The following is a 16,340-nucleotide window of genomic DNA, read 5'->3' as shown; positions in this document are numbered from 1 at the left end:
GAGAGAGCAATTTCCAAATCGACTTTTTTTCAACTTCTCACCATCCTAGCTGCCAAACGGTAAGAGATATTGACTTCCGGTCTTCGGTGACCCCCCCACAAGTCAATACATTCTATCTAACTAACTTACCCAAATTACCCCCCACCCCTTCTAATCCCTCCAAAAAACATGTTTTTTTTTACCTTGCTAAAAATTGGCCCTGACGATTTCCTTCATTTTTGGATATGTTTTGGAGGTAGTCCAGCTGAACATTTTGTCCTTAGACACATATCACCGGAAAATTCCCCATCTTGAATTATTCAAGGTCAAAGGTCAACTACCCTAGAGGGCCTAATTTTCAACGGATTTGGACAAATTTGGACATTTTTGAAAGATCTTTTAATTCTGAACCCGACTTCATCGGTCACAATTGTTGATGGATCGGGAAAGTAACGGTAATAGCCCTATTTTAAAAATACTGTTTTTCGCACTTTTTTAATTTAAAGAAAACAAAACTTCGTTTCAAGATAAATAATTTATACTTTGGGCAATTTTTTTTTATAATTTAGACATTTTAAATCTAAAAATAATGCTCTAGAATTGAAAATTTATCGAACATGTTTTTTCAAAATTGTTTTATAAATATTTACTTATTCAAATCTTGAGAAATATAAACGAAATTTGATTACAAATAAATAATAATGAACAAGATTGATTGAAAAACTGAAGTAGTAAAATTCTTTCAAAATGTCTATTACGTAACTCTCCAGATAATTCGATCGTAAATTTTGAAAGAATTAAGTTATTAATTTTTTTAAAAATAAATATACTTTTGAAAAAATATTTTATAAGTCTTCAAATAAAATTTAAATTAACAAAAGGGATTTAAATAATTATTTTTCTACATTTTCATTAACTTTATTTTACACTAATTTTTTACAACTATTTTTTGGTTTTATAAAATTAACTATATTAAAAAATTTTCATAGTTATTGTATAAATATTTTGTTAGTCGTAAAGTTTATTGCGGCACGGAATACAAATTTGAATTTAAAATCCAATAACGGATATTGTCGGATATAACAAACTACATTTCATGGCTTTTTTATAATCGAAAAATATTGTTATTTTTCCTCGCTATGTAGTTCAAACAAATGAAACTGCCTAAAAACAGAACTATAGTGGAAGTTCTTTGATAGTTTTATTGTTAGTTTATTGTGGAATAGAAGAACTCTAGATAGTGTTTCAGTAAAATTGGAAATTCCATTAGGGTAGTATTGTTTCTTTGTCTAAAACTCGAAAAGCATATCCACAATGAGGTAGAGTGAACCAATGTAAACAGAATGAAACAATGGAATTGCAATTTGGGGATGCTGCCCCTCATCCAATCCGGCTAGCATTTTGTTAATTAGACGAACATTACGCGATGAACAAACGGTTAAAGTGTATAATTTTGTGGCCACGAATACAGCCATTTAAATTAACCTCTTACCATTCTTCGCTATTGGCCATCAAATATCAAATAGTTTAATTGCGTCCTCAATTTCTATTCACAAACTAATTATTCATTAATTTTGTCCCTACTGCAAAATTACTTCCCCTCGTCCAGTGATTAGGAAATTTGACAGGAAAATTGTACATTTTCGTGGCTGAGGATTTATTGCACAAATGTTTGGTGGAAAATTCAATTGAAATATTCGATCTGTTTTCGAGGTTTTTCTTTCAAAGGCTGATGGATAAATATTCCACCGTGCAAATTCATCAGAATCGTAAACAAATTTCTAAAAACAAAAAACAGTTAAACAAGTAATACAGCTATTTTTAACAAAAATTCTATATATTTTCCAATCATATTCATAAAGTGTAAGACTATATCTCATAAGAAAATTTCAAAGCATCTTAAGGAATTGCCTTATTTCCCACTGCATACAATTCGATTTTATGGTAAATTTTCTCAGTTATGCTGTCAGCATTCTTACTCTACTTACCTACCCCTCCCGAAAATATTTCAGCTCGATAGCTGGGTAGAACCAAGTTTTTAGTTAAATTAAGCTCTGCCACAGTAATTTATTTACAAAAGGGGTAGTTTATTTGTGAGCCACAGAGAAACATAAGAACCATACTTCCCCATTTTCCGAATCCTATTTACTGCCATCCACCACGATGGGGGAGAAAAGGCAAAATTGTGAGTATGGAAACGATGGAATTAATTTATTTGATTGGAATTATTTTACCTTAAAGTCACCGTCACTTTTCACTGGCTCAAAAGCTCCCTTTTTGGGGGGAGAGAAAGAGGTTTTCTGGTGTCGCTACGATAAAACTTATCCCTGTCACATGGAGAAATGCTCGATTTGACACAATTTATTGTATCAGTTTACCATTAAATCGAACTTGTATTACGTAAATGTATTTTTCAAGATTCTTTAGTGGGTATTTTATTAAAATTTTCGTAGATTTATGATTGAATATTGGATTATTTTAAGATTTTTATAGTTTAACAGGAGAAAAAGAAATTATTTTATTCTTATTTTCTCATTTTAATCGTTTTTTATTATATTACTTAAACTTTGCTACGATTTTTTCTATGTAATTCTTTACGAGAAGGTATAAAAAAAATCAATTATTGTAAATAATTAAGAGTATTTATATCACGCTTCTCTTTGCACGAAAACTGTTTATTACTTTTTTTATTTGTTTGAACACTATAATGGGTATCTAAGGGTATTTAAATAGGATAAAATAAATAAATGTAAGGAAATTTTAGAAAATTTATATTAGCTAATTTTTTATTGCTTATCTCTTATAATTATTACCGAAAAGGATAAACGAGTTGATCACAATATCTTGAAAACAACGAGTCTAACATAATTCGAAACTAGGTTGGTCTGAAACATATAGAATTTCAAAACTACTTATTCTACGTGTTCTTATTTCACTTTTCGTATTTAGGAAACTTCGTATTTTGTCATTTAGTATTTTACAATTCGTCTTTTACTCGTTTCAGACAAGCATGTCATCCAATAAATTAAACTTTGTCCCGTTTGTAAGGCTGATAGTTTTCCAAAACACAGAATATCTTCCTTTATCCCAGATCCGAGGCGCATTACACCCTTAACCTCATAAAGTTTCTGATAAAATACGAGGTTTCCCAGAAATACTTAGTTTCCCAAATAGGAAAAGTGAAATATGATATATTAGATATAAAATTTCCTTAAACCGAAAAGTTTGATCTGAAAATTTCACTCCTAGTGCAACCAAATATTTAAACCATTGAGTTTTTACGACTAAATGATGAAATTGGGATTGAACAAATCTTAAGCCATCCAGCATCCAATGTCTACACTGAGTGAGAGCTTTTTCTCGTGAATTCGAGCTCTTCGCAAAGCTGAGATACTTTCCCAAATTTTTTTCTAAATAATTTTTGTTTTTAAATTAGTTTATTTGTTCATTACCTTGTACCATACGGATTTTGATCAATTTACAAATCATTTAAAAATATTTCCAGTTTTTCCAAATCATTTCAATAAATTGCATAGTAATTTTCGGCTGCGACTTTTTGTTCAGTAATGGCTCCAGCACACCTTTTAAATCAGGAAAATTTTATAAAATCGATATTCACATCACTTTCTTTCTTAAAAGCTTAGCATATGTCTATCCTACTCTTCTGCACTCTTCTTCTTCTTTTGAACATCACACCAAATTGAATGTTGTTCAGTCTAATTTGGAGTCGAAAGAATAGGATGGACTTATGCAAATGTTTTGAGAAGGAAAGGGACGCGAATTTTGATTTCACGAAATTTTATCGATCTGAAAGGTGTGGTGGAGGCAAAAATAAAATTTGATTTTTAGTTTTTATTGATTTTCTTTTAGTTTTCTATTGACTAAATTATTATTCACTGAACATATTTAATTTTCCACTGATTAAATTTCACATTATACTGATTTAAAAAAAATTACTGACCAAATTTAACTTTATACCGACCAAATTTAATTTTTCTCCGACCGAATTTGATTTTTTACTGACCAAATTTTATTTTATACTTACCAAATTTTATTCTTTACTGACTAAATTTAATTTTTTGATCAAATTTGACTTTTCACCGACCAAATTTTATTTTTTACGGACCAAATTTTGATTTTTTACCGTCCAAATTTAATTTTTCCTTTTTAAGTTTTTTACTGACCAAATTTGACTTTTTACTGACCAAATTTGATTTTTTACTGACCAAATTTGACTTTTTACCTACTAAATTTAATTTTATACTGATTTTTTATTAAATTTTTTACTGACCATATTTTATTTTTACTGACCGAATTAGATTTTTTACTGACCAATCTTTTATTTTTTACTGACCAATTTGATTTTTTTACTAACCAATTAGAATTTTTTACTGACCACAAAGATTTTGCCGTAATTTTCTTGCTGTAAAAAATAAGATAGATAGACTAATAATTTAGCATCTATCACCGTCTCAACTTTGGTCTTAAATTTTAATGACTCCAGCACACCTTTTAGATCAGGAAAATTTCATGAACTCGAAATTCGAATCCCTTTCTTTCTCACATGTTTTGCATATGACTATCTCATTCTTTCGCATACCAAATTCGATTGAGCTAAATTGAATTTGGAGTGATGTTTAAAAGAAGAAAAAGAGTACAAGAGAATGAGATAGACATATTCAAAGCATGTGAGAAAGAAAGGAATTCGAATTTCGACTTCATGAAATTTTCCTGATCTAAAAGGTGTGCCGGAGCCATAAAGTTTACCGATAACTTCCATTCTAGTATCGGTTTATTACCGATTTACTTATGATTGGAACCAATTTTCGTTAAGACTTTTTGAATAGTCCAAAAAATATTTTTCATACTGCGAAGAAAGGTGTGGGAAAATGGAAGAGCCTTCTCAAAAATGAAATTATTACACATTTCGAGGAGCGAGGTATCAACAAGAGTTCAAAATCGATAAGTTTACAATTAAGTCTCAGGTGCAGATTTAAATTTCCAAAACATCTTCTAATTTAAAATAAACGTAGATTGGCATTTATGATAAGATTTAGAACAATGCCAAAGTTTATCTTTCATCGCAAAGTGTTTATTGGCAACATATCCCTGAACCATTTAAGTATGTTGTTACGATAAACGGACAAATGAATTGGAAAGTCTCCCCCATTTGAAATTCTCAAATAGTCTCATGGCAAGATGCCTTGAATACGATGTATCCCCTCATCCTCTGAAAAAATTAACCAACTCCTCTTACCTCAGTGTTTGATGGTGAAACAGAAGGAAGTATACAAGTTGTTGATTAGAAATCGATTATGCCTATTAGAGGGTTGTGAAATCAATTTGCCCTCAAACGCTAATTATCTTTTCCTCTTCATAAGTCATCTTTGATGAGATTGAATTTCCTCTACTTGTATGCCAAGATTAACTTTTCCTCCAGTTCTCCTTGGTGCCACTGTCTCCTATTCGCAGAATTGGTTGGGAATTTTAGTGAGCAGGTTTTGCAACCCTTCCTATCTCTTCTCCTTAATATATCCCTTTTGCTAAAGCATCCTTTTGGAAAGTATCAAAATGTGACATGAGTGAAATAGAAGAGATGCTACTATGTACTGTTGATGTCATTTCGCGTTGTTGAAGGCACTCCGGGGTGCCATCAACGACATAATATCATTTACAAAAGAACACCATCCCCAAATTCCCATGGATCCTAAATCCTCCATAATATGGGGTATTATTGTAATTGGGACCTAATTGAGCGACACGTATAAATTTACAAAATTGTGTTAAGATTATTGGAGACAATCTCTCAAATTAGACTAACAACGAAGAAATTATTCCACAAGAACATGCGATCAAAGGAAGAGGTATGATAGTATATAAGGGTTGGATGTGAAAGTTGGGATTCTCTGGATTTCTCAACTATACCACATATTCTCAAACCTTTCTCAAGTACTTTGGAAGGGAAGTTTCTTATGCGAAAGATAGCAGAATATTTGGGGTGAGAAGCAATGGGGTTGAATTTTATCGTGTCTTTTGGGATTTACTACGATGGGTGCTCTTTGTTTTGTCGGTTTGTGTGCTGTTAACTGCGCTCTGTTGCCCGGAACAAATGTGTTTAATGTAATTAACATCATCAACAAAGTGGAAAGTGTTTTCTCCTTTTACTTTTTGATCTCCATCCTCTTAGCTTTTTCAACTTTTCCACATCGAGCCCAGGATAAGCGTTTCAAAGTGATCAATTTTCAATCATTGGCAATATTGGAAATTCTTTAAAGCTCTGCCTTTGTTTGAATAAACAATTATACATCAATTACTTTATGATCCGCCCTCTGAGGAATTTGTATGCTTAAAATATGTATTTATAATTGACATCCGCTTAAGCAACTCGTCCTCAGTATTTTCATTGCTCACGGTTTATGTTTAGGTCCTTAGAAAAATAAGCCACGCCCATTTTTAAAAGTAATGCTTCAAGAATTAAAGCTACAATAATTTTGCCCATGGCTTGGGAGTTATAAGCGGGAATAATACAGAAAACTAAAAGAAAACTGCAATATTTGAATCAAAAACCGTTACTTGTTATAAATAATTTAGGACACGCCCCTTTAAGTAGTTAGGTTAGGTGATTTATGAGATATTTAAAATCCAGAAGGAGAATAATGCTCTAGCCACACTTACGACTTAAGCCGAGAGACGACCTAGTGGAAAATGATGGAAATGTAGATTAACCATTACATCGAATATAATTACGCTACACAGAAAAAAATATTTTGTAAAAATGTTGGTAAATGTGAATTCCTATGGGGGAGTTATGAAATGCTCGTGAATCGTATAACCCACAAACATGTTCGTAAAAGTTTGTACTTTTTTCACAGACATTGTTCGTAACATGTTCATTTGACGAGCATTTTTTTGTACTTTTACGAACAATTGTTCGTAAATGTTCGTAAACACACAAAAAATTTTGTCATTTCTTCGTAAATGTTTGTTTTCCTGTCGAACATTTTACGAACATTTACGAACAAATGACCAAATTTTACGAAATTTTTTTGTGTATTTATGAACAAATGATAAGAAAAATACAAAAAAATGTTCGTCAAATGATCACGTTACGAACAATGTTTGTGAAAAAGTACAAACTTTTACGAACTTGTTTGTGGGTTATACGGTTCACGAGCATTTTGTAACTCCCCCATAGGAATTCACAAACATTTACGAATTTTTTTACAAAATATTTTTTCTGTGTAAGCCGTCACTCGTTTAATCCTCAGGTCTGTCAAGGCCCTAATACAAGGCAAAGGATTCCCAATTTTTTATGAGATTTTATATGAATGAAAGTATAGGCCACGCCCACTGCAGAAGTTGTATTTGAAGAATGATAATTATACGCTTTTATCATCACTTTTTAAAGTTTATGGTGAGAAAGATGAAAGTCTGAGAGACTCCAACTTGTAAACAATTCTATATCGAAAGTTCCATTTCACGCTATGCTGTCTTAAAATGACAACTTTGAAGCAGAGTCATTTGGAGTTAGAAAATTTCTTTGCTTTGTCAGCATCACGTCGAATCAGCATCAAATTTTAACCTGGTAGGGTCGAATGAACACCTATTCGACAAGGAACCCCTATTGACACTTTTGTCAAAATGTTGAAGTTTATTTAATGTATCTAATAAAATGTAAGTAGACGTTTTTTCATTAATCTGAGTTTTTCGATAAGAATAAGTGTTTAAATTTCGTATTCCAAATAGTACAGAGTAGGGTGTCAATAGGTCCTGAAACGAGTTCTTGAAGTGTCAATAGGTGTTCCCTTCACCCTAGTAGGAATAACATATTTATCTGACAGAAAAAGAAGAGTAAATTGACTTATATTGTCATTGAATGGAGCTGTCTATATATTATGTGGATTTATTGAATAATAATTTTAGGCCACGCCTCTTTAAAAAATGTTGAGTGACATTAATAGGCTTTCTCATTTTTTTTTTATTTTTAAATATTGAGACACTAAGTCCACAAAAAGTATTGCATAATATTACTGGCATTTCGGTGTAATTGATAGAATTGCGGGTTTTAGTAGATATATTATTTAGAAAAATGGGCATTGCTTATTTATTTTTTCTTTAGTGTATTTTATATTTGATAATCTTTCGTGATAAATGATCATATTTTTGATTCTCTGTAGGTATATTACGTATAATTATTAGGTACACTCTAAAATCTTGCAATATTACCATATACTTGTAGGGGGCGTGGCCTGGCTTACATAGGAAATCTATTTGGTCACAGTTTGAGATAAAAATGATAGGATTATTTCGCAAATAAAACCGTCATATTATTTTAATGTACAGAGAAATCGTCAATCAGAGCAAATGACACTCAAATCATCCAGTTTTTTTTTCTCAGTGGAGATAGGAAAAATTCCTGCCTCCACTCAGAATCGAACTGGAGACCTCTCGTTAACTAGACGAGTGCTCTACCAACTGAGCTATAGAGGCCACATGCGCTGCTTGACTTGCTACACGACCTTTAGTTTTATTTATTACCTTTACCTATTATTTTAATGTAAAACGTTAAAATGCTAGGTATAGTGGGTTATAATCCTTGAAAAGGGCGTGACCAAAAATTCTTCAAGGATGAAACTTGCCAAAAAGATTAAATCCTTCCTCTGTGTAAAATGTGCGATTTTAAAATTAAAGTTCCAATACAGACAATCAATTTTCTCATTTCTAGTTAGTTCACAAAAAATCCTGATGCAGGAAAATATTGGAAAATCTTTTTATATATATAAGGAATGTGTTTACTCTATAAAGTAGAATTTGATTGAAGTATAATAAGTTATGTGCAGAAAGACAATTTCATCTTCATCTTGTAGTAAACTGCATTGCATTCTCCTCATTTTACTTGTCCAATTCCACTCTCTCAGTCCAATATATTCATCGAGAAATTAACTTTGAAAACATGGGTGAAAAGGGGGACTTTGGTGCAGAAATGGGTGGGTGGATTTTGAGAGATTCAGTGGAAAATTAATCAGTGCTTGAATCTTCCTCTCAAGTGGGAGCGAGATGGGAATTTTGTAGTGTAATCACAGTGAGACATAAGCTGTGGCAAATTTCTGATCCCATCAGGATTGAATAGAATTTAATCCACATGTAAAGCTCCAGTAGACTCTTGTTGCTCCACCAAGCCTGAGATTGTATATCTCTCTGTGGAATCATCATACACCTGGGCAGACAAAGTGCAGACATGTGGGATGACAAACTGTGGCAATGTTTCAATGAACCCTTCCCTTTTTCATGCCCATTATCTTTGGGCACATGGAAAATAGTTCTGAAAGGTTAGATATTCCACAGAGATTTTACCCCTATATTCACTTTTAATCTAAACTTATCAATTGAAGTCTTCATAAAAAATTTAGTTTAAGTTTACATTGTGAAGAATTTTCAAATTTATTTGTGAAGTTGTTTTTTTTTACTGCACTGAGAGAAATTCGAAAAAGTTAAAATAACATTTCGGAAATGTTAATTTTACGTGGCAGTATTGATTCGAAATCGGTGTAAATATTGTGCTTTTTAGGTGTATTAGGGGTTAAAGTTACCCTTTTTCATGTTAAATTTACCTTTAGAAAGGTGTAAAATTAACATTAAAAAATGTTGATATATTTTTACACCTAAAAAGTGTTAAAGTTATGAGGAAAAAAGTTAATCGCACCCCTGTTTTTCTCTCAGTGTTGATACTATTGGAATTGTATTGTATAAAGGGGCGTGGCTAAATTTTTTAAGTCTATTTATGTATTTTGATCTACTGATGTATTTTCAATTATGGTATGTCCTAATATTCCAAATAGTGACGTATTATTATACCCTTATTGTACATTAAAAATTATGACACAATTAAGTTCTCTAGACTGTAATTCCGTAAAAGGGCGTGGCTTAGTTTTCTGTTAGTTTAAGGTAGGGGTATGCAAGAACATTTGCAACTGAATAAACGTCAAAATAAGTTTGTTCAGGTAGCGTTTTATTGACCGTACAAGTTTCATTTGACGTTGGTTCGGTTTCAAACGGTTCTTGCATACCTCTGGGTTAAGGTGATCTAAAAGTTTAAGAATAAGTTCTTCTTTGGTATTTGAATTTTTCAATTTAAAATTTAGTTATTCTCCGTTTCTCTTCGTGGTATTTACATGTAGCCAAACATCCATTTTTCATACAGTACGTCTCGTCTTTAAATTGAGTTTCGGAATCTTCAGTGTCTAATTCTAACCTCATAAATTTACCACTTCATGCTAGTATTGGATTTTTACGTGTGGGAAAAAGCTCAAAAAGCAATGGATAAAATAATAGCGTGGAAAGCTTCTGAAGTGGGATGAAAAGAACGTGGAGAAAAGCAGTTGAAACATTTTTAGAGCTTTTGCTTGATTTTCTGCCCTTCATTTCACAATTGAAAAAATAAAATCGCGTCACTCACCGTCAATGGCACTTGATTGCTTCCTTTTGCTAGAGCTTTTTTTTCCTACATTTGTCAGACTAGAGGGCTTCAATGGCTTCAGCACTGTGTGAAGGAGAGGATTTATCTTAATTTTTTTAGCAATTGGGGCCAATCCTTCCAGAAAATCCTTCAATACACGAAATACTTCTCATAAGCAATCTTTTCTCATCCGATAATTGCCTCTTTAATCAACAGGCTGCTCTGGGCTTCTTTCTCAAATTCTGTTCAATATTTGGAAAATTCTACTGTTCGAGACTGTGAAAGTTAAGAAGGGGGTTCTTTTTTCTTAGAGAGGAATAGCAAAAGACACCATCCAAGAATGCGGAATTTCTCCCTCGAGCGCTCAAATTTGAGCCCTTTTACACAATGTATTTTGACTCGTGGCTTTTTTCTCCATTCATCTCCCGTAGTTGAAGAGCTTTCAGTTCCATCTTCAAGTACACTCATACCACTATTAGATCCCCCCATATTCCGGGAAAATATATATAAAGGGTGGTTCTCCTGGATTGTATTTCAAAAAGGTATACTCTCTCTTCCACATATGCGTACTGGATACTGAAAGAGGGTACACAAAAAATATCAATTTACAAATATTTCGGTTTTTCATTGAAAAAGGGGAATACATGGGAGATCAAAAGTGAAAATCAGGAAGACTGTATCATAAAGTGATTGAGCTTATCTTCTCTTTAATAAATGTTTTAATGAATAGAATTTTCTATTTTTGGAAAAGAGAGAATGATGTTTGTTATGGTTCGTAGAATATACGAATTTATTTTCATATAAATTTTAAATAAGCTTAGCAAGAATGAAAATGCGACGAGGTAATTGATTCGGAGAAAACGAGAGAAAAACAAGATAGTAATGTAATTTGTAAATTCTCAAATCAGTGTATACGTGAATCAAGATATATTTTCTTTGGCAAAATTAGTTACAACATATTTTCTGTTGACATATCGCTCAGATATGGAGTCGATTGATTACTTCCAATAATTGTTAATATTTTTTTAGTACCGTAGATACGGGTGACTTTGTACTCTGTTGGTGATTCTGTGCCCCTCCTGTTCGTAAGCCTTTCTTGAATTCTAGGTCTTAAGCATGGTCTTTACCGATCCGGTCTACAATGAGGCTATTTACACCGTCGCATTAGATTGGGATTGAACTGTTCCAAAATCGGATTTCGAATAATTAAGTCTTAATCTAAGGTCGCAATCTAAACGATTTCATTGAGGTCATTTAGACTGTCGTATTAGATTTTGACTGAATTGTTCCAAAAACCGATTTTGGGACAATTCAATCTCAATCTTATGCGGCAGTGTAAATGGCCTCAATGTCTAATCGGTAAAGATCGTTCTCAAACATTAAAATTAAAAATGTTAATGGACGATAGAGGGGCGAAATGACCCATCTAGGACAAAGTCATTCACGTCTACGATATTTTTTTATACGTTTTGTCCGTTTCGTTTTGTTGATACTCATTAAAAGCCAGATAAAAGAAATTTTCGATTTTTCCTGCTGACATAAATCCAAAATTCGATTGTCATTCTACTAAATTGCCACATAGCATTACTAGAATTTGACGTAACGATTAAGAACTATTTAACTTCATAAATAAACAGTAGACACTTTGAAAAAGACATACAAAAAAAAAACTAAATTAAGAAAAATTGTTATTGCCTGATGAAAATCTGGAAATAAACTGATTCTAATGTACCTGCTCAGAAACTTTCAAGATTGCAAAAACGAAAAAAAGTCGTGCAAAGCGTTTGAAAATGTATTTCTAAATCATGAGACGTGCAAGAACCGTTGAAACCGAGTAAACGTCAAATGAAACATGTGCGTCAATGGTGAAAACGCTACTATAACAAACTTATTTTGACGTTAATTCGATTTCAACGGTTTTTGCACACCTCTATTCTAAATCAAAAAGAGATCGTATTAAATAAAAAGCTTTCCTTTAAAAGTAAACGAGTAAGACGAGCGGCCAGTAAATGGAATAAAAAAGTACCACCGAGAATTATATAAATTTTCTTATACAAAAATATTTTTAAAAAATGTCAAAATAAAAATTAAAAGCAAAGCGTTTTAGTTATCTCGTCCTTTACTCAAAATAAATAAAAAACGCACAGAATTCATTCAGCAAACAAACCTAAGGGCGATGATATCAATACCCGTAAATATAGTAATAATAAAAGAAGGTAATATATTTTATATATTGCAAGAACAACAAAAATTTAAAAACTGTTTTTTAAATATATTGAACTGAAAATTAACATGAAAATTGATTCACAGAGAACTTTTTGCATGTTTTTCAATAGAAAGTTTAAATAAACAATATGCAATAAATGCGTAAAATGCAAAATGAATTAAATATAGAGAACTGATAAAACTTATTTTCTTTCAGTTATTTTATTAATTTCTTTTAATGTTTATATGATACCTATATAAATAGCTACAAGTATATTTATTATTTATAATTACCTTTTTATATTCGAATTAATAATTTGGAAATTATTAAATAATTTTAAATTTCGCCCGCGACCCCAATAGGGATAAGCGGTTGAAAATGAATGAATGAATGAATGAATTTTAAATTTCATTTTATTAACTTATTCGAATATATGTTGAACTTTCCCAGTTTCTGCTTTAATGGGAAATCATTTGGAATTTCCTAATGAAATTGTTGTTAGATTAATTCGTACACCATTTGCGACCTTATTATATGCCACTTATTAATTAGTAATTAAATGTCAAAGCAATGCTAAATGTTTGATACAGGGAGGGTGATTGAGTCTGTTGCTTCACATTGAATTGATAGGGGGGAGTGGGGCACGATTGAATTACGGCAGATTTGAAGATGGGCTTTTTCCCCAAATTTTAAATGAAACTGGATCTTATTATGATTAAATTTTGTTCCGCAAACCAATTGCGAAGCTAGAACTCAAATTTAAAAATACAGAAAAAAGCCCAATTGCAAAAATCAATCAGAGGTAATTTTAGAACCTTCATAGACAAAAAAAATCTATAGGGGAAAGCGCACTACCTTGGGACAACTTAAACATCGGAGAATTCAATTTTTTCTATGTTTTTTAGGCTTTTGTTCCCGTGGTTCTTTTCATGTAATTCACGAAATCGAAATAGTTATTAACATATAACATTATAACGAGTCAAATTAACTAAAAACATAGGGGACACAGGAGTAGAATTAGCCACCAAATGAAATTTTTAATTGCGTATAATTTGTACAAAAAATGTTTGCATAAGTCTGATAAATATTTCAACGAATATTAAGGAATTAAATGGTTTCCTCAATATTTCTTCGAAGGCAAACTATAAGTTACCACTATCTGTTACTATACGTGGCTAATTCTGCCCCGGTCTCCCTTATTAAAAAATTATTTGTTTTAAGCTTGATTCGTTCGAAGTAGCAGGCTTCCCCGTATAGCTAATAAAATAACTTTTCAAATTATTAAGATTAAGATTGATTAAGAATGATGCTTCTCATTCCTGTAGAAAATAATAGGGGAAACTGAGGCACCACCAAACACGGGGTAGAACCAAACACTGCGATTTTTTAATCGGATATTCGACTTCATAGGATAAGACTTAATGAAATTTATAGGCATTATAGGGATGCATGTCCACTGAAGAAATGGTCGAGATAGTCCAAGTAGTGTAAAAATAAAAATTAGTGTTTGGTGCTACCCCGTGTTTGGTGCTACCCCTTGTTTGGTGGTGCCCCAGTTTTTCCTATATATAAATTATTGTAGTTGCTGGTACCAAGAGTTTTTTATTTAAAAAAAAAAATAAAAATATAGAAAAAATATTAAAAATTATTCATAAACTATAAATGCAAGATTGATGAAATTTTATACTATTGGCATTAAATTGGCGTTCTTTTTAACATTATATATTGATAAAAAATCATTTTCTTTATGTGACACCGGTGTTGCAATCGTTTTTGATGGGTTAACATTGAATTTTCAATTCAATTAATTTGTTCAATCTTGAATATTCCGACTACCACATTCACAATAAAGATTCTCATTTTATTTTAAAGATTTTTTACCTTATCTACCAAGTTTGTTAGTTCAAGATAATCCAAAAACGAGGATAAGCCGTGGAATCTTGCTAAATTGAACGTGAAAATTGATAAACCAACTTTTACTGGCATGGCAGAAAAGCCGAAGCCGAAGTAGGGGAAAGTGCCCATGCTTGATACCATTGGAAGCTTCGTAATGACTGAATATTCTATGTTTCATAATATATATGTAACTCATCGCAACCATATTTTAAAAACTATGGGAATGTGGCCAATTTTTTTAAAAAATAATTCAACGTCAAATAAGTCACGTTTATTGAGAAACATAGGAAAAATTTAGTCATTACGAAGCTTTCAATGGTATCAAGCGTATCAAGCATGTGCACTTTCCCCTATGGGGTTATCGTAAAATGAATTATTGTCACCTTCTACTGTTCGTAAGTTTTTCTTTAATTGCAGCACTTAAGGATAGCATTTACCGATCATATGTACTACATTTATTCATTGAAGACTATCCTCAAGAAGAGAGCTTCCGAAACACAAGGGGCAAAATCACTTGTATTTACGGTAACGTTCGTAAATCACAATTCGGTTTATACATCCGTAGAAAATAATTAGAGGAAGCGCGCTACATTCGGACGACTTAAGCTTTGGAAAACTTTTTTTATCCATTTTTTTAATGGATTTTACCCATGGTTCACACAGGAAATTTGAGGCACTGGACTAGGTATTAAAATAATAATATTACATTGCGTCAAATTCACTAAAAACATATTGACAAAAAAGACTTGTCCGAGGCTTGAGTCGTCTGTAGGTAGCGTGCAAAATTAGTGTTTCTAGTACAGTACATTAAAATTTACCACTGCACTGGAATTGTCTGTAGAAAATTTATAATATTACACGAGTATAAAAAAAACGTTATACTTCATAAGAACGAACTGACACTTAAATCTGCCGATTCTTTGCTAAAACCGTTCTGATCTGTCGATTTTTGTTGATAAATATGGAATGTTCAACATGCTGATCTTTCAATTTCTGGCCAAATTGTGCCGATCTGTCGATTTCTTAACAAAATATTTTTAGGGCAGAATCATATTGACCGTAAAATGGTCACCGTATTTCGTTAATTTACACTTTTTCATTGCAATTCTTATGCAAATTCACAATTACCGTATTACCTTATCTCACACTCGGTGGCACTAGGTGAAAATAATATAAGAAAATTGGAAAAATAAAAGGAAAATGCGATAAACGGTGAGCTAAAAAACTGTATGAATAATTTCTTGTACAGTCTTTTTCCTGACCGTTTATCGTATTTTCCTTCTATTTCCTCAATTTTTTATATTATTTTCACCTAGTGCCACCGATAATGAGATATGGTAATACGGTAAACGGAAATTTGCGAAAGAATTGCAATGAAAACGCGTAAATTAATGAAATACTTGAGCATTTTACTGTCAATGTGATTCTGCCCTTAATGTGTCGATTTTTACTTCCAGATCGGCACAATTTTACCGATCGCCGCTCACGGGGCACTGTGAGAGCCACTTACACAATATACCCCTTAGTAGCGCGCTTTCCCCTAAATCTGGTTTAACTCTAACTCTAAAATATAGCTAATCTGCGGTACAACTAAATTTATTTTTCGTTTGAACATTACTACTGTAAAGTTACCAGAGATAAGGCCTAATTGTTCTATAAGATGTTCAATCTGATTATCATTTTATTTAATTTTATAAACCTCAATAATATACTTCACTGAGAAAAAAAGAGGCTGCGATTATCTTTTTTTTTGTCATTACTTTTACACTTTTTGGGTGTAAAAATATATCAATATTTTTTAAT

The 16,340-nt window shown here is 31.9% G+C and overlaps 1 protein-coding gene and 1 non-coding gene across 25 annotated transcripts in view; one reads left to right on the top strand and one right to left on the bottom strand.

Annotated features, from left to right (window-relative positions):
* LOC129798300 (polypyrimidine tract-binding protein 2) overlaps positions 1-16,340 on the top strand; it is a 712,220-nt gene that overhangs the window by 420,710 nt on the left and 275,170 nt on the right. The gene's annotated exons all lie outside the window — the stretch shown is intronic.
* Positions 8,397-8,469, bottom strand: Trnat-agu (transfer RNA threonine (anticodon AGU)). The gene has a single exon. It is a non-coding gene; the product is annotated as a tRNA-Thr (tRNA).

Source organism: Phlebotomus papatasi, chromosome 1 (genome assembly GCF_024763615.1).
Source record: "Phlebotomus papatasi isolate M1 chromosome 1, Ppap_2.1, whole genome shotgun sequence".
Lineage (NCBI taxonomy): Eukaryota > Metazoa > Arthropoda > Insecta > Diptera > Psychodidae > Phlebotomus > Phlebotomus papatasi.
Note: the sequence above shows the minus strand (reverse complement) of the source record. Positions and strands in the feature narration are given on the sequence as shown.